This window comes from Anastrepha ludens, chromosome 6, assembly GCF_028408465.1.
Source record: "Anastrepha ludens isolate Willacy chromosome 6, idAnaLude1.1, whole genome shotgun sequence".
In the NCBI taxonomy this organism is placed as follows: Eukaryota; Metazoa; Arthropoda; class Insecta; order Diptera; family Tephritidae; genus Anastrepha; species Anastrepha ludens.
The window spans coordinates 70,816,700-70,836,463 of NC_071502.1; the positions used below are offsets into that span (position 1 = coordinate 70,816,700).

Genomic DNA, 19,764 nt, shown 5'->3' on the forward strand with positions numbered 1-19,764 from the left:
ATCATAACTTCGGAAATTATTTGTGCAAAGGAGATAAGCTGTAAGTGAGTGGGATGACATGCAATTTTTCTGCTATCCCACTCAAAAAAATCTAAAAAAAACGTACACGTAGACTCAAGAGCTCAACTGCAGTAAATTTATGTTTCTAGTTTTTCAGGATTTATTTTAAAGTCTTCGAATTTCACTTAAGCCCTATGATTGAAAAATTCCACTGAAAAGCAAACTGATTTGGGGCATTCGGTGCACGTAGGTACCTACCAAAGATATGCCTAAATGTGATCAAAATAACAGTAGCGCGGCGGATTGCATTCCACAGTAAAGTCTTATAAGTTCCACAAATTTTGCGCAAAATTTTAAACTTTTCTAAAAATTCTGGGTATACGCAAGTGCAAGTTACGAAGGGCTCAAAGTTATTGTTGATTATTGAGAATTTCTTTTCGCTGAGGGGTTGATCATTTATTTCCGAAGATGGGCCTTATGTGGAAGAATTGTCATAAATTAACGCGACTCCTCACTTACACCTCATTTTACAAAACTTTTATGACAGTTTTTTTTTTTAATTTGCAAATTTTTGTGAATTTTGTACAAAGTTGAGAGCTTTGAGTTATATGTCTTTTTTTATATTTATAATGCTCTATACTTTTATAAAAAATTTAAAATAAAATAAAATAAAGTACAAAGAAAAGAAAATAGTTGAGGCTTGGTGATTGGTGGTGCTACTATTATTATGAAAATAAGTGTATATATAAGGGCTTCTTAGTACGAAAGTGGTACTCATTCTTCTATAATGGCTCAAGAAGATTGCCTTGGAATGAATGTAAGATTATATCAAATTTCTAACTTATATTATATTTGGCGTAATTCTTACGAAAGAATAGATGTACAATCGGCTTACATCGACATCAAATCAGTAATTTTTATGATATGAAATATCATTTGACGTGACATTTGGCATTTAAAATTGATTGGGCCAGAAATAAGTGAATATCTATGTTGAGCATTAAGAAAAAGCCGTTAGCCCTACTGCAGGCACTGATGAAGTAGACTAGACTAGAAATTTAGGTAAGGCGGTGATTAGGCGCAAATAAGGCACATTCCAAATTTGCGCCTCATAAGGCAGCCAAACTAGGCCCAAGTCCCGAAAAGTATCGCCAAACATCTGCCTCATTAGGCGCAGGTTCGGAAAACCGAACACCGGTAATACCCCGGATGCCCTTCTACAAATCAGTTAGGGATTCCAATTTATGCCTAGATGAGACACTGCCACAGATTTTCGTGACCACAACCAAATTTGGTATTGTTCTGGCATGCCAATCTTTGCCTTGCCTAACGTGGGCCTGGTAAGGTAATAGTGAGGCGTGCCTCAGTAAGGCCTGCCTAATTCGGGCCTAACTGATTCTTCGGCATGGCTCACTGTAATTCTAGTCGGGTTGGAAACCGCCCTGAGTATGATGAATATATTATTCCAGTTACACCAGAAGAAGTTGGTGAAGAAATAAACAAAATGAAGCTTAAGAGTTCCATGGATTCGATTTAATTGGAAATTTTCCGGAGTTATCATCATACCTTTGCTTGGTAAATCACCCAACAAAGTGTTCTCTGTTACCAGTAATGTCAAAGCTTTTTGAAAAAATTATTTTTAAATGTCCACAGTCACTCATTGAAAATAAACATATGATTCACATTCACCCATTCGGTTTCGTAAAACATCATCCAACGTTCGATCAAATACACAGATTTTTCTATAGCAAGCTTTCGACGAAGAATGTCACGAAGGACTCCTCCAAACACTCAAGTCCATGCTGCCAATACCGCGAGTTGCTGTTATCATATCTGAATTATATGTAGATACTTTTGTGTAAATTACAAAAGCGCATATTCGTCTGTATATCTCCTTTATACCCACGACCAGTCATCGGCAAATCAGCAAGTAACTGCAACATTTGCAGATGACACTGTCATACTTGCAGTCGATAACACTATCGAAATCGCAACGAATAAGCTACAAAGAGCAGTTACCCTCATGGGCTAAGAAATAGAGAGTAAACCGAAATAAAAGCCAGTCAACACATATAGTGTTTTCGCTGAAAAGCGCTACATACAAGTTAATGTCATCGACCACATATCTGGGCATAACACTTCATGCGAAACTGCGCTGGAAAGCTCATGTAAAGAAAAGCGAGAAGAGCTTGACTTGAAATATGCTATACTATCTCATTGGTAATTGCTCAAGCTTATGAATCTCTGATAAATTACTTATTTACAAACAAACACTAAGACCGGATTCGACTTAACTGCTCCTTCAAACAAGTTAAATTTTCAAACGAAAATTGCTTTTCTTATCCTTTTATATATACTAGGCGCAAAACGCTTCTAAAAGAATTCTAAAAATAGTTAATACAAAAAATATTTAATAAAATAACATAAAATAAAAATAAGTAAATAACTGGCGCGTACACTTCTGTTAAGTGTTTGGCCGAACTCCCCCTCCTTTTAGTGGCGTGCGTCTTGAGGCTGTTCCACAAATGGAGGGATCTACAGATTTATGTAAGTCGACTCCGAACGCCAAATGCTTTTTTAACTTGCCGAGGGGCGACCGCTATTAGACACATCTCTTTCTTTCGTTTGGTGTTTCATGCACGGAAATTCAAACCTACGCTTACTTATGCATACATATAATGAGATAATTTATGTTTCACATATGTATGTAGATGCGTGTACTATTTTTTAGACACTTTTTTGGTATTTTTTAAGCAATCAGTCATATAGTGAGTCCACATTTTGCGATCATATGATGTAATAATATGGTGAGATCATTAATGTGATGATATAGTGACATCACATGATGTGATAATGTGATGAGATCACATGATGTGATCATACGATGATGTAGTCATATGATGAGAACCAAAGTACCCACTTTGTGAATACCATAGCTTTCATATTTGCTATGTGGACATAAACAACCACTTTTATATGAATAGAGTAACTCCGAAAGTGATCCGTCCGGTTCCACTTCGACCAACTTTTCCTGCCTAACCTTATAATGCTAATAACGTACGAATGTCGCCTCAAAGTCCCAAAAGGGTGCTCGTTTATTAGAAAATACCACTCTTTTGATGTAATCTGACAAAAAGTAAAATATGCTACGAAATGAATAGCGAATTTCTTGGTTGTCAAGAAAAAAGAATTGTCACACTGCACGCCAAATTTTACAAAAAAAAAATATTACACCAAGTTTTTCGCGCTGCTAATAATCTCCGCCGGATGCACTCAGAACTTACCGGTCGTGGACAAAGTATGCAACAGGAATGCATATATCTCCATACGCCTACCGCTCTCTACCGAGCTCATGGCCAGACCAACTGTAATACAAAACAAGCACTGAGTTGCTGCAACTCTCTCCAGCGCGCCATTAAAAAATCATTTAAATCTTAACATGCCGGCATCGGAAGTCAAAAAAGCGAATACAGACAAAACAAAAAAAGGAATATTAGTATTGCAGTTTGCGGCGAAAACGGGAAAAGCCATGAACCATTAGGTTTAAAATAGCAAATGCGGCAGTAAGTAACTTCTGTAAATTGTATGAACATACAGCGGTTAAGATGAGGTGAGCTGAGGGGTTCACTACATCAGGTTTGGTGAATTTAGCAAGCAGCAAGTGGGGGTGAAATTCAAAGAAAGAGAGGAGCTCCAGAAGATGAGATATATAGAGAAAAGGAGTAAGAGAAATGAAACGTTAAAGGAAAAGGGGATTACCGCTTCCTTGACTAACTGCTCATTTTTAGAGTAGCCACGTTAAGTCAGCCATAAAATGCCACCCCACAATAAAAATACAAATGCATACAAACATATATTTACCTTTAAATAGAGAACAGAAAGTACTTCAGTCAGCTCATTTAGGAAGTATTTAGGCACTGGAAAGCTTGGTGCCGTAAATTACCAGCCGAGCATAATTGCAGGCCTACATAATCATTATATTCTAAACCTACCCAGCAGAGAAAATATCCACTATTAAGCTAAGGCTTACATAATCATTATATTCTAAACCTACCCAGCAGAGAAAATATCCACTATTAAGCTAAAAAATCAGTTTAAAACTAATGCCACTTGGTAAAATATTGCCAGTTAAATAAGACAATCGTGAAGAAGCCATCAACTTTGACACCTGAGTTTTGACTGTCATAAAGTTCTTTATTTAGCAAAGAAATATATCTAAAGTCAAAATTAAAAAGGTTGAATTAAATGGTGTAATCCATTCAAGCGAAGTAGAGTCAATGGAAGACGATCAACGCTCAGGGTGATCGATTAAGAGACGTCCTCAGACATTGTAGATCAATTAGAAAAACATTTCTCAAAAGCTCAGGTTTGAAAAAGTATAAATTATTTAACACTCTAAATCTCATTCAAAACTGTTTTTATGTGTGTATCTAAAGTCAGCGTAAGATTGGTACCGAAGTTGTTCATACCGCATCACATTTCGAGAAGAAGAAACCAAACATGGGCTCTTTACTATGCACATATGTAAAAGGAGGAGTTTCCACAGTAGCACAGAGAGGGTACAATACCACTTAAATAGTTCCGAGTACCGCAATCAGCTCTGTTACAGTATTTTTTTGTTCTTTGAGGTTTCGAAGGTATCTTAATTGGCAGATATAAAGAAACGGGTTTGGAGAATAAGGAATACTGCTCTGGGCTTATAAAGCAAAAAACAAGAAAAATAATCTCAAGTTGTGCTTCCTGTGGGCATTAGGGCTTTTCACAAAGGTTATGTTGCGATAGCTAACACAAAAAGTTTGACTTGGAAGTATTTAGTCACCCAACATTTAATCTACATATATTTAATTCCTTCAGATAATTATTTATTTCCAAATGTAGAAAAGGAGATTTATGGAGGAAAACTCAGAGGTGACGAAGAGAAATCTTCTACTTCTACCTAAAAAAAATAATAAAAATATTTTGTTTAACAATTATTATCATAACGGTATGAAAAGTGTACAAAAGATCGTAATTATTTATTTAATTACACCTCTTCTTCTATATTCCTTTTTGATTTCCTCACTTGTGCAGCCTTCAATTGGATAACCTTAGGTTAAAGATTGGGTAAGATGATTATTTCTTTAAGATCCAGATCAATAAATAAATGCAACGTGCTTTCTGTGCACCCTTTATTAGCATAACATTTGACACTTTGGGACTGAGTATGTCTGATAAGCCATACCACCTTCTAATCCTTACTGTTTGAATGTCGTAATGCAAAGACTGGCATACGCCCGATCAGTATAAGTTTAATTATGAGTATAAGTACGAATGTAAGCATAGTTATAAGTATATGTAGAAGTGGAGGTATAAGCATAAGTATATCTATTCGTATTAGTCTAAATATAATTATTCATAAAAGCGTAAGTATCAAATATAAGTGTAAGTATGTGAACTGTTGTATGTGGAGCGATTCTAATTAGCAAATGACTGATTAACTACTTGTGCGACGGGACTGTACTGCAAAAGTGGTACACTAAAATCAAATGTAAAATCTTCAGATTCAGGAACTCGGTGCCACGTGCTGCGCTACCCACTATCACCACCGATTTATAATAGCAATATAAAAGTTTACTAATAAGATTGCCTTTATTTTTGACCTACCATCAGGATTCTGTAATTTTACCACTTCTGACTATTTTTATTATTTACGTGCCTTAAAAACATCCTTTGAATACTTACAAGTAAGCAATGAAGTGTGATACCAGTGTAGTGCCCAACAAGATAAATATAAGTGCCAGCACCCTTAAATAACCACACATATAAGTTCATATTAGCTGGAAAGCGCCAAAAAAGGCAACAACACCAATTACTAACAAACAAACTAACTAAAAAGACACACCTCCCCAAGGTATTTAGTGGCATCCAAAGTACCCATTTATTTTCTAAGCACACAGATGCACTTGCATGCACCGACACATATGCAGCCATATCTTGAGTCAAGTTGTGGTTCACACTTTGCTGCAGTGCTTTTGCTTAAGATTTGTTAGTTGCGGGTATTGCAACTGCTCCATGTACGACGATGATGTCACTAACGGCGCCATTACCCCACCGCCAAATTGTAAATTATCCTAAATATCAGACGCTTTGGGCCTCCATAAGAGTCGCAATTTTAGTAGGTGCTGACAGGTCACGGCATTTGTGTTTATATACATTTATATAAATATGAGCGTATGTGGGACTATTTTAAAGCTGAGTGGAATATTCCGTTGTTCTCATGCAATAAAAATATATTCAGGGGTGCGTGTACGTAACATGCATTTATGTACAAGTTTGTGCATCCTTTGCAGGAAAATCAAATAGTGTCGAACTGGTTCACTTCTAGCGAATTAAGGACCTTAACTAGTACGTGTTCCATCTCTTTTCCATATAACCAATTTGTGAATTTTACACGGCAATAAGAAAGGAATTGCGAATTGTCCCTTGCTACATCCGGTTTTCACTAGATCGGAACTAGTATTAAATTCGTAACATAATTGTGTCAATAGTCGTTAGGAAAGAGTATTGGTGTATCAGTCAGTTACAAGGACCAACAAAATTGAACTTTAAATTTGTTACAAGAAATACTTTATCAGCCTGACTGGTTTTTTTTCTGTAGATCCAAATTTTCAGGAAAAAAAAAAACTTTAAACCTAAAATATACTACAGGTTAAATCAAAGCTTGAACACTGAGCTTAAAGCCTCAGAAAGTAATATTTTTACCATTCAACGGCCGTTTTCTTTTCAGTCCTGACTCGGTCACACCCTGAATACAGGTGTCACTAACCGCAAATTCACGAAGTCTTATTAGATCTAAGCCAGAAATTTGTTTACGATTTCCTGTGAAGCGTCATATCACTCATCGACCTCAAATTATGTTCAAAAACTAACAAAAAATCACTACAATACGCAATTGCAGGCCTTCGAAACTTATCTGATGTGGTATTTTAATAATTTTATTTTTCTCAAAAAGGAAAGATTGATTTGCGTGCATATGTGTATTTGTTTTTTTTTTTCATATCACATCAAAAAGTCTAACGCTAGTCCTTCCGAAGTTCTCGTAAGCATGAAAAATACATCAAGCCCTCTATTTTTACGTGGCATTCTCAGAGGCATGCGAGCATAGTTTGTAAAATAAGTAAATTTATATATGTGTGTGTACACTCTTGCGAGCAACATCCTGCGGCTAGGCTAATGCTCATAAGCTCTTTAAAGTTATATTTTGGTGTTAATTTTATAATTACTTTACACACTTACATACATAGGTGCGCGCCTTCTCCGCTGATATCACCAAGAGCGATGATTGCTGCAGAGCTTCAGAAATATGTTTTGGCGTTGGAAAGAAAATTTGTCTTACTAAGTTTTTAATGAAAATACATATTGGACTCTTTCGTGATCAAACACTTGGCGCACTTTCAGTTAAAATTTCATTTATTTAATTTAATTGAAAAATTATTGCAATGAAGTACTATCAGCAGCAGAAGTTAAATCTTCCTATGGAAACATCTTAAAATTAGCTAGTTTTTCAGCTTAGGTTAGGTTAGCCTGGTTGGCAATAAGCCACGCATAGACCTTTTGGTCCCTAGCGATACCAGATGGAGACCGACCTCTATGAATACCTAAAGTAGACATCATGTAGGATGTCAGCGCTTTTGGCGAATCTAAGTAGGGCTGGGAGCTCCGCTTTTGAGACGTCTTCCAGACCCTCAAACAGTGGGGCTCCCAGGCATCTTAGTCGCGTTTTTGATAATGCCGGACAAACGCACAGAAGGTGTTCTAAAGTCTCCTCAACCTCCTCTCTGCATTTTCTGCATTTGTCCGTGCTAGCAATCCCTATCTTATACGCATGTGCAGCCAATAGTTGTGACCTGTTAGCATACCTATGATAGTTCTGCACTCTTTTCGCGAGAGCGTAAGTACGAATTGAGTCAGTTTTTTGTCGTTAGTTCTACACATGACTTTTGCTGTTTTGCATGTGGTCCGGTAGCTTTTCAGCTTACTAAAAATAAAATTTATTCGGCCGCCTGTTTCGTAGGTAGAAGCCATATTGGAAGAAAAACGATTTGTTTAAACATCAATATGGTCTGTACAGTACCATGAGGTGGAATAAGGGTTGAGTCATCTCAATAAAGTTCATGAATAGATTCTCTTCAACACTATAAAAGTTATTAAATAACTGATGGACATCATATAAATCCTCTGAAAATTTATTCAAAGTGATCAAGTTAATCAGATGCATATTTTCCTCTTTCTCTGCTATTTTTGCAAACGTGAAATATTTATTATATTTTTTAACCTTTTTAGGTAATTAGAGGTCTTTACGGTTACAGGTTCTAAAGAAAGAAATTGCATATTTTATAAATTGCTCGCGGTTAAATTTCATGGCATTGTAGGCACAGAATGTACTCGAATGCAGCTATGAACGCCTTTGAAGCATAAATTGGCTTCAAATTACTTTTCTTTTTTTTTTCACGCTCATAAATATAAAATGCATTGAAGCACAAATCAATATGCAAAATAGACCGGAGGCACTTTTAAGTACTTGCACGCACAATGCGCACGTATGTGCGGGGATAGAGAACGATATGGTGAATCGAGTCACACACACATACACAACGTTATTGACCACATAAATGACACAAAAAAATATGGCAATAAATAAAAATGCAAATATTTTAAAATAGTTTCGCGTTTAACGCATCCGCACTAAAGATACGCACGTGCGCATGTATGCGTAAGAGATTTTGTACGTGTAATCGATGTACGTCAAGCAGTAACAACTAGTTACATACAATGAAATATTCACGCACGCCAATGAAAAGCAATTAGCACTAAAGTAAATCGCACTGGATTGTTTAATTTACGCGCACATACACGCACAAATATGTATATGCATGTACATTTCCACTCATACGAAGATAATCATATTTATAAATAATGTTTGCCGCTGGCTGCTGGAGCTAAGGACTCGCCTTTACTGCGACATCACTTATCAGCAATCGACCGACGTCAACATTCAGCAGCCTTCTGCCAATCCGATAAAGTCGTGTTGAGTAGGTCACGCATTTTATGCTCGTATACACGCACAACTACGCAATTGTTACTATCCTGCATAGACAGCTTGAACCAGTGAAATGAACTTTCAGCTCATCAGTAGCTATTGGTAATGACTAGAGAAAGGAGAAAAGAGTCGAACTATGAATTATGGAATTTAAAATTATTTCACGCCATTTATATTTTCTTATGTTGCAATTGATTGAATTGATATAACTTTGGTTAATTTGTGTTGGCGAATCCGCTTGAGAATCTACCACACCCTATCAGGCGCTCAGTTCGCTTAGTTTAAAAACTCTGTCTAAAAATTTTTGGTTACTTTCTCTCCACGGTGCTGGGCAATCACAGAGTATATATCCAAAAATTAGAAAAAATTTTTCCGAAAATCCCATTTGGATCAAAAAACTATTTTTTAACGAAATTTTATTACGAAGTATATTTTGTTAAAAAAAGGGAGTTTATAAAAATGTTAAGAAGATATCTAATTTTAAAAGAATGTTAGGAATATATGAAATAAATCAATTTTTAGAATTCACGACAATATCAAAGCACTTGGATCACTTGACATCGAATCACTCTCGCACTAAATCTTGTGTAGTTATTACGATTTTCATATACAATATTTGACCCCTGCCTCCAATTTGGCTCTGTTGTATTATAAATACCAACGTGTTTCTATCTAAATAGTAATCGTTTCTTGATTCTGGAGGCCCCAGCCATTACCCAAGTCTCTCAGCTCTATGAGCGAGAGCGCATCCTGGAGGAGACAGGGGTTGCTATCGCAATCTCCTCTCCTTCAGAGTCTGAGAAATGTTTCCCTGTTTCGGAGGGCCTGAGTTGTGAGGTCTCTTCGGTGGCTGCACAACCTCCCAAAGAAGCCGGGAAATCGAAGAGCATGGCAAGGAGGAAGACAGGTTGTTGCAGGAAAGCGGCGGGCAAGGCTCATGCGGGAGAAATCCTCATGTGGCTCTGCCGGCCCTTCTGCGTCTGTGTCTTCCAAAAGACCTCAGTCAGCGGAAGTGACACCCACGAAACTACCGAATACTCGGTGGGCACGGGCACTCTCAAGTTGTCTCGCTCTCGAGGTAAGCGGAGAAGGACGGTGGCTGAAAGCAGCACACCTCCCTGCCCTGCGGTTGACCCCAGTGGCCGAGCCAGGACCCCCCAAGGTACGAGCGCGGTCTTGGCGCCAGTCAATGTGGCGGGAAAAGGTTCTGCTGAGCCACGTCCCTAGCGGCGCCTCGACAAAATGTCCAGCACAGCTGTCTGCCTGGCGAAATCTTCGTCAGTGGAGGAACGGGAGCTGGACCTTCGACCAAGCACATCCAAGGGTGCGGCCAAGCCATCCTATAGCGAGAAGGCTACTGGTCCACGACCTGTGGCTGTGATTGGAAAACTGGGTCCTGACCATCAGCTGACGGATGCAGAAATCAAATACTGCAAAAGTCAACTGATACGTCAGGTTGTTACCTCCGGTCCTGAAGCCAACGCGAAGGGCTATGAGACAAAGGACGGCACCATAAAGATAACGTGCGCATCTCTGGCCAACTTCGAGTGGATCAGGACCGTAGTCAATATCGTGCCCCCATGGGGACCACTCGCTTCGCAGTCTACAGCGAGGAGAGTGTACTCCTCAGGAAGGCCATTTGCTGGATTCCGGATCCAAACCTGTCTACGGTGAATGTCCTATCCTGTTTACGTGCTCAGAATCCGGGCATCAACATGAGACTTTGGCGAGTCCTCTCGTACACCAAGAGCAAAAACCGGGAAGGAAGGGAAGGAGCTGCTCTTGTGGTGCGAGTGGACGAGGCCAATGTTGATGTCATGGGCTCACGGTACGGGAACCGTCTGAGTCTCTTCTTTGGGGCGGTCAGCTTCCATGTCTTTCCCAAATGCTTGGCTCGGACGGTTCCTGTAGCTACCGTCCCTTGACGGTGACGCAAATTAACCTGCAGCATTCCAAAGCCGCTACTGCACTACTAAGTAGAAGGATTTCCCAGCTGCACACATTACCCCACATAACAGCAGTGCAAGAGCCCTGGGTCTTTAGAGGCCGTCTCTGTGGCTTAAGTGTGCTGAAAGGGGCCACGACATTATATGACAGGAGTTCGAGTAGACCTAAGACCGGTCTTATAGTATCATCCTTGAGCAATTCTGTTGCCAAGACCTGGAAGCGGCTGAGGTGTGTTACAGAGGTAGACGCGGATGGTCGAAGTTTGTGATTGCATCTGCTTATTTTCCTTACGATGCTCTGTAAGGGCCACCACCCGGGAAGGCCACTAGTCGCGTGAGGTTCTGTGAGCGGCGCAGTCTGGGCCTCATCCTATGTTGCGATGCTAATGCCCAGCATACAATCTGGGGCAGCAGCAAGTGCAATGGACGGGGCTCTCGACTATTTGAATTTATCGCGTCCTCTTGCCTAGACATACATAACAAGGGCTCACAGCCAACGTTTGTAACAGCTAGAAGGCTGGAGGTGATTGATCTAACCCTATCAAACTCAAAACTTGGGTAGTCAATCAAGAACTGGAGAGTCCTTGCCGAAGATTCGTGCTCGGACCACAGGTACACTGAGTTTCAGTGTGGCGAGGAGGCACAAATGCCATTGCCCTCTAGAAACCCCAGAAAAACAGACTGGCAGAAGTTTAGGGAGGCGGTGCGAGACCTTGACGTTACGCCACCAAGACTTCGAAAAGAACAGGCCATTGAGGCGGCTGTTGAGAAACTCAACGCTGCCCTAACCGAATGTTTTGAGTCAGCCTGTCCAATTCGACCTCTCCCTAACCGGACTCCCGTTCCTTGGTGGAATCGAGAGCTCCAGATGTTGAGGCGTGAGTCGAGAAAATTTCTAAACCGGGCCCTCAAGACCGTGATGTTCAGAAGAACTACAAGAGGCTTATTCGGGAATCGAAAAGAGCCTCATATAGGGAATTCTGCAGCGGTATTGAATCTCTGAGTGGCAAGGCGAAATTGGTTAGAATCCTGAAAAGGGACCCAACTGCTAAGCTGGGGTCACTTAGGAAATCTGATGGCTCCTTCACGGAGCGGCAAAGTGAGACATTCAGCGTGCTGATGGAATCTCACTTTCCTGGTAATCAGATAAACGTCAGCCGGCAACAGCCCTTATTGATAGGGTCAGTTGTCAGAGCTGCTACACCTTCTCGGCATGACTGGTTCGTTGCCAGATCTGTGGCGCATGAGGCTGCCATTCGATTTACCATCAAATCTTTTGGCAGCTACAAGTCGCCCGGACCAGATGGCATATATCTTGCCATGCTGAAGGAAGGTGCAGAGTCCGTGACAGCAGTCCTGAAGAAAATCTTCTCGGCATGCCTGGCACTGGCTTACATATCACGCTCTTGGAGGATAGTGAGGGTCGCTTTCATCCCAAAAGTTCGAAAAGACGACTACACCAGCCCCAAAAGCTTTAGACCCATCAGCATGACCTCTTTCATGCTGAAAAGTCTCGAACGACTGGTGGAGTTGCGCATACGTCAGAAGTCGCTGAAGGCTCACCCTCTGTCTCCATTTCAGCATGCCTATCAAAGTGGAAAATCCTGCTAGTCGGCACTGCAAAACCTTGTTGCTAGGGTAGAGCTGGCCATCGACAGGAGGGACTCCCTATGGGCATATTTTTAGACATAGAGGGGGCGTTTGACAATGCCACTTTTCACAGTATGTGTAACTCTGCTAATAGGCACGGCGTAGACCGGGTGCTAGTAAATTGGATTCGTTCGATGCTGGCCCAAAGAATCGTTTCGGTGCGAGCAGAGGAAGATCTGCTGGTGTCATCTGGGGTTAATAGAGGCTGCCTCCAAGGCGGTGTGCTATCTCCATTGCTCTGGTGCATGGTAATCAACCCTCTACTCACCACCTTAAACGATTCGGGAGTCTACGCACAAGCATATGCGGACGATGTTGCTTGTTTGGTAACAGACCCTTCGCTTATGAACATCTACAGGAAAGTGCCCAAAACTCTGGATCGGATTGACACTTGGTGCTGTGCGAATAAGCTATCGGCAAATCCCGCCAAGACTGGTATTGTGCTCTTTACCAGAAGGAGGAAGCTTGATGGACTCGTTCTGCAAAAGTTAAAAGGAGTCGCAATCCAGCTATCCAAGGAAATTATATCTTGGAGTAATCCTCGATAGTAAGCTCCTATGGAAATCACACGTTGAAACAAAGACATCCAAAGCACTGACAGCTTTCTGGCCCTTATCGAGACTACAACGCACTGTGGCCATCTGTTGCATCGGATCTTTTCCGACTTCTTCAGGCCCGGCACTAGATGCTCTGATTGGTTTACCACCACTTGATGCTTTCATCCAAGGAGAGGCCTTGAAGGCCATCTGCAGACTGAAATACAATGGGAACTGGTACGGCCCTTGTCCGGCATTGGAATACAGAGAAGGCATGGACATCGATCCAACGATTCTCTCCATGCCCCTTGACTCCATGCCATCAAGAATCGTACAATACTTGAAAAGAGATACAGTGTAGTGCTACCAGAGGCTCAGTTGTGGGAAGACTCAGAAAATGAGCCCGGCAAACACTGCATTATTATCTAGTATTAATTTGCTGCCTTTAATAAATAAGTTAATTGTTACAAAATGAGGTCCCGAAAGTGCCGGGATTAATAAAATCCCGAAAACTAACTTAAGTAAATACTTAGCTGTATAATTCTCTTACTTTTCACACTACTGTGGTTAGTCCATTGCCTTTACATTTACCAGTCGATGCATGAATGTTTATGCAATCATTTCATATTAATAGAAGCGTGCTCATGTGTGCGAAAGGCGCAATAATACATTTCAGTTTAATTGTAATTTTAAATATTATTCTGTTGAACTTACACAATATTATCTCACATTTCCATCGGTAAATAATAATGAAATTTAATACAATCTATAATTTTTCGATATGAAGAAAAGAAATAATAAGCTGCAGAATACTGTAGTAGGAAAATTATTATTGTTCGATGTATTTACAATATTTAATACCGTTTTTTTTCTCTTTATCAAGTCATTGATATCGCTCATTTGCTTTTAGTTATACCTACGAACATATAAACCTACTTTTTGATGCTTAATGAGCATTTATTAAGTAATCATCAATTCATTTTTTCTCATGCTCTCAAAAGGACCATTCAACAATTATTTAAAGCCGCACGTGCATATATTCCAAGCCTCAATAACGTACATTCTGTTTTTTGCAGGTATCTGCTTATGGAAAAAAATCAATAAAAAGGTATATAAAATAATTTTTTTACTTCTTGTTCATTAAATAATTATTACCGCTTTTGTTATTTTATTTTTCTATTTATGGCATATAAACCCATTATCCAAATTATGGAAAAGCGTTCTTTTAAACACTTTATACTATTTCTTCTTCTTTTAAATTTTTCTAGGAATTCTGACAAAATTTTTTTTTTTTTTTTTTTTTTTTGATTTGTACAAAACGTGGATTTATGGGCATATATGGGACCTGAAAGAAAATTATTAAAATTGTATAAAAAAGTTAGTTATCAGACGTGCTGTGTATATAATTCCCTTCTACTCCAATTTACCTGTATATATATATATATGTAAAGCAATCCAGAAAAACAGTTACTGATAAATTCGAGTAGAAGGGACTTATATACACAGCACGTCTGATAACTATTGCATACATAATACATATATATTCACTAATTATTTTTATATTAGCTTTTGTTTTTCATAATCACAGCCGTCGCTGATTGAAATGCTTCATCCTGAGTTTGCCTTTCGTATTTGACGCTACATATTTCCCAAGTATTTTTCTCCACTTTGAGCTCTAATTAAGAGAATTTGTCAAACGTCACAACACTAATCCGTGCACAATTCGCATTCATCTGTAGCGGCATCACATACTTCCATGACTACTTGGCACAACACACCCTGGCACAGCGAGCTGCAATGAATTCGCTAAGCGGTTGTAAAATCAAATCTCCAGCTGCACATCTATGCAAGTTCGTCATCTTTGACATATTAATGACAGCAATGGCAACCGCAACAACAACAAGAAGGGCACAAGAACACTAAAGACAAATGCGACGACTAAGCCACTCAACCGCATATCTGCCGTCGCATTCACAAATGAATTGCTCATACGCCCCGTGTTCACGCATTCACTATCATAATCACAGTCGCTGTCACTCTAGCATACGGATGATGGCAGACGCATGTGCATGAAATGTGTTGTGCATCCTTGTACGTGTATTGACGTTTAGTTTCTGATGTATTTAATGTGAATACATTTATTTAAAGAGTGAGTTTGAAATGTTTGAAGTGTTCACACGGAAAAATTTTATCTAAACCATTGCGACGTAGAGTGTAGAGAAATGGGTCTGCTAGTAACAAATATCAGTTTAATTATGCGTAGATAAGAAGAGGACTTCATTTTCCTTTGCTACCATTAAATTTTACCCCGATGAATACTTTTAGGGCTGAAATAAAATTCAATGGACTATAAATATATCTGATTAAAAAGTGTGAAATTTCGATGAGAATTTATTAAATTTTTTTTGAATTTGTACAAAGTTTGAAACTAGAGTTTTCTGATTTCTGTAGCAAAATTAACTGTGGTTTCTTAAAAAAATTATTAGAACTAAATTATATTAAATTCTATTTATATCATAGTATCATTGTCCTTATAGGACATTTGCTATTTAATTATATGAATTCGAGGTGGTAATTTATGTTTCAGAAAGACATAAATTTCAATTAGCTGGAGCCATATCAGGTGAATACTGTGTTGCTCGATGATATTTGATAATTTATTGGCCAGGAATTTGGTTACAGTGATAGCATTGAAAACTGGTGCATTATTAGGGATTCATGAAAATCTGGACGATTTTTCTCTCTAAAACACCACATAATCATCTGACCTTTTAGAGTTTTTACATCCAATACCGCCAGCACTGCTGCTTTGTAAGATTATAAACTAAAACGCTCACTATCAACGCAACAGTTTTAAACATTGTTTTTCATATCAAAATTGAGTTTATATATTCTTTCGATTTTCGAAAACAGTTGATAGCCTTTTTCCCCTTTTTATTTTAGTATTTCTATTTTGTGAATTCAAGGCTAGTTCGAACTCTAGTTTTAGAATTCAAGGCTAATAAAACAACAAATTAATTTTGGGTTGGTGTGTGGCCAAATGGGTTGGTACGTGACTACTATTCGGTGTCCACAGAGAACGTAGGTTCGGATCTCGATGAAACACCAAAATGAAGAACAATTTCTTCTTTTAGCGGTCGCCCCTCGGCAGTCAATGGCAAACCTCCGAGTGTATGTATTTCTGCCATAAAAAGGCTCTTCATAAAAATATCTGCCGTTCGGAGTCGGCATGAAATTGTAGGTCCCTCCATTTGTGGAACAACATCAGAACGCACGCCGCAAATAGGAAGAGGAGCTCGGCCAAACACCCAAAAAATAGTATACGCGCCATTTATGTATGTATATATATTGGTCGATATTTCAATCTCTGTTAGAAGTCATCTTCAGGAGCTATTGGTTGTGCCTAATTGAAAATGTGGAAGCGCCTTTAAAAAAACGGAAGATATACATACTTATATAAAACGGTTGTACCGATTGAATCATTCAAATACATAAAATTTCCTCCAGGAATTTTGGAACAATAAATCCTTATTCTGCCTCCTTATTAGCCATGCACCTGGGTATAAGATTCAAGAATAAACGTAGAAAAAGTCCCGGGTAAAAATTTTGCTGTGAGTTTTCATTAATGTTTTTGTAATTCAACTCATATAAAAGCCAACTTTAAGCCGTGGCAGTGGACTAACAGCGGCAGATTGAGCTGAATTGAGCTCGACTCACTTGGTAGTTGAAGCATATTCTGGCCCACGTACACAGAAACACTTATATATATATATATATATATTGTATGTACCATTAAATGAATATGTTAGTGCTGCCAGCTCACTTGGATGCATGCATACATGTCCTCCGCTATGCGTGCGCCAGCTCCATTGCCATTGGCAGCAAGCACATGCAATAATTGTTGAAACTAATGCCGTGAAAATTGCAAAAGTTAAAGTTACACATGCTGAAAGTTCAGTCCATGGCAAGTAGCAAACGAACAGCAAACAAACAAAATATGCAGTTACAAGGAAATGCGCATGAGAGTTGAAAACAAGAGGCTGCACAAATTAAGTTAGTATGTAGTCATGTGGGTGTTTATATGAAATCTGCGAATGTGTCTGGAGATATTTTTGTTAATTAAATGTGTCGCACTGAGTGGCAAATGTGTGTGTGTTGCAGTTACGATGCTAGATTACTATGATTGCTTGTGCCTTGATATGCAGCGTATGCCGAACGCCACCTGCACACATTAGCGCAAAAAAAAAAAATGGCGGAATACACACACACACACACACGAAAGTAGTATGCTAACATTTGTCGGTTGCATTTTACAGAAGACTATAATTGCGAAGCGCCAGAAAATTCGTTAAATGCCTTTTAATAGCCTTGCGCCACCAAAAATTTTGGCGACATAAATGTTTTCGGGGTTAAAGCTGTCAGAAAAATTGTCAAGAGTAAAATGTAATGTGCGACGTGAAAATAAATTAATTCTAACATATTTGCAACACATAAATAAAAGTGTGTGTGGCATGCAATGGCAAGCCTTCGAGTGTAACTCTTTATACAAAAAACTCTGCCGTTCAGAGTCGGCTTATAACTGCAGGTCCCTCGATTTGTGAAACAACATCAAGACGCACGTCACAAATAAGAGGAGGGGCTCGGCCCCTTCGGGTGTAAGCGCGTTTATATATATATTGTGCATTAGCAAAATTTTTTAATTGGCAATGCAACAGATGATTTGAATTTTAGTTTATATGGTTTTTCTGACAATTGCAGCATATGCTTCAATTCTGTTTGATAAGTGAACGTTGATTGTGTAAGAAGCCCGTGCAAATACAATTCAAATATTAGGCCTAATTTTTTGTGTGTAGGTACTATTTTGTTCAAAAAAACAATGACTTAAAATACTCGACCGGAATTTTAGCAGTGATTTTTATTAATGACTGGCAACAGCGTTACATAATGATTTTGATCATGGCAAGGTGGCCGAGGAACTTGAAGAAAGTAATCAACCTATAAATCTAGATTTAGACAATGGCGAGCATATGATTTGGATTGTATTCCTGATGGTGATGCATCAGACAACGAGAATCAAGATCAGAAACAATCGGCAATGAATTGTCGTTGGTAATAAAGTTGAAGAAGACACACATTGTGAAATCCAAAGACAAGCGACGTCAATGAATACTTTTATGGTACTGATAGCAAAAAGTGGAGCGAAAACGAACTAGCGCCGTTCATATCGAAGTATACAATACTATGCGATGTTATGCATAACCAAGAGTCCAAAATACTACTTTTTACTCAAAACATTTTCTTTATTACCATAAAATAGACCAGGCGATACTCCAAATACACAGCTGAAAAATGAAATACGTCCAATTTGGACGGGTTTTATCTAAGCAGAATTGGATTTTTTCTGTGGTGGTTCTTCTTGCAACTTTAGGCGTTCAGATAGTCTACCAATATTTAGAGCTGCCACGTCTTACCATCGTTCTGTTGTATTAGCGCGATATATTCGTTTTGAAAACAGTCGCACTCGCAAACGGTATCAAAATCATTACATGATATTTGGCATTTTTCCAACCAAAATTTTTTTAATAACTATGAAGCCTCAGGTGATGTTTTTAGTTGATGAGCAATTATTTTCATATCGAGGCAAAACCAAGTTCACACAAAATATACCATCAATGTCAGCAAAATATGGCATTAAAATATGGAAGATTTGTGACTCTAAAGCAAGCAATTAGAAATTTCTAGTACACACTACACAAACGAATGTGTAACCAAGCAAAAAAACATAAAGGAATGTTGTTCTATAACAGAAATAAAGTTAGTGTTGGTGGTGCGGACAACGAAACGTTGGACATTTACCTTTTTTGGAATATGTTGCATATTAGGGAATTAGCATCTCCCCGCATTTATAAAGAAGTCAAAAATATTAAAATAGGTGAATCTAAGCACAAATTCTTATGGCCATTAGTTAATACATTGGTTTTATCAAATTGGAAGAAGGAAGCAGGAACGTGCATATCGAAACCTTTTGTACAAACACATATAAATACTTTTCCTCGAGGCACTATTTCAGAAGTTTTAAATCGATCCCCATTTACTTACTGTGGGCAAAAAGTACAGTGAATTTGGTTGTAAAATGAAAAATCTTTATTTATTCTTGTAAATCAATTTCATTCCCTTCACAATAATCCCCTCTCGATGAAATACACTTATGCCAACGATTTTTCCAATCCCCGAAACATGCCAAATAGTCCATTTCCGGTATAGCCATCAGCACCTTCTTCGATTCAGCTTTTATCTCTTCAATCGACTCGAGTTTTGGGAATAGTCAGAAGTCACTCGGAGCCAAATCAGGCGAATACGGTGGTTGCGGAACGATATGCGTGGAATTTTTGGCGAAATGGCCACGAAGAACGAGTGCAGTGTGAGACGGTGCATTATCGCGTGATGCAAAAACCAAAAGTTGTTGGCGCATAATTCTGGTCTTTTTAGACGAATTGCTTCACGTAAACGACGCATAACGCTCAAATAATATTCCTTATTAACAGTTTGGCCA

At 38.8% G+C, this 19,764-nt stretch overlaps 1 protein-coding gene across 1 annotated transcript in view; it reads left to right on the forward strand.

The window, feature by feature from the left end:
- Positions 1 to 19,764, forward strand: part of LOC128866435 (mucin-2) — a 189,991-nt gene that overhangs the window by 117,085 nt on the left and 53,142 nt on the right. The window contains exon 4 of the mRNA XM_054107155.1: positions 14,288 to 14,319. The gene's annotated coding sequence lies outside the window, so the exon portion shown is untranslated. The remainder of the gene's footprint in view (positions 1 to 14,287; positions 14,320 to 19,764) is intronic.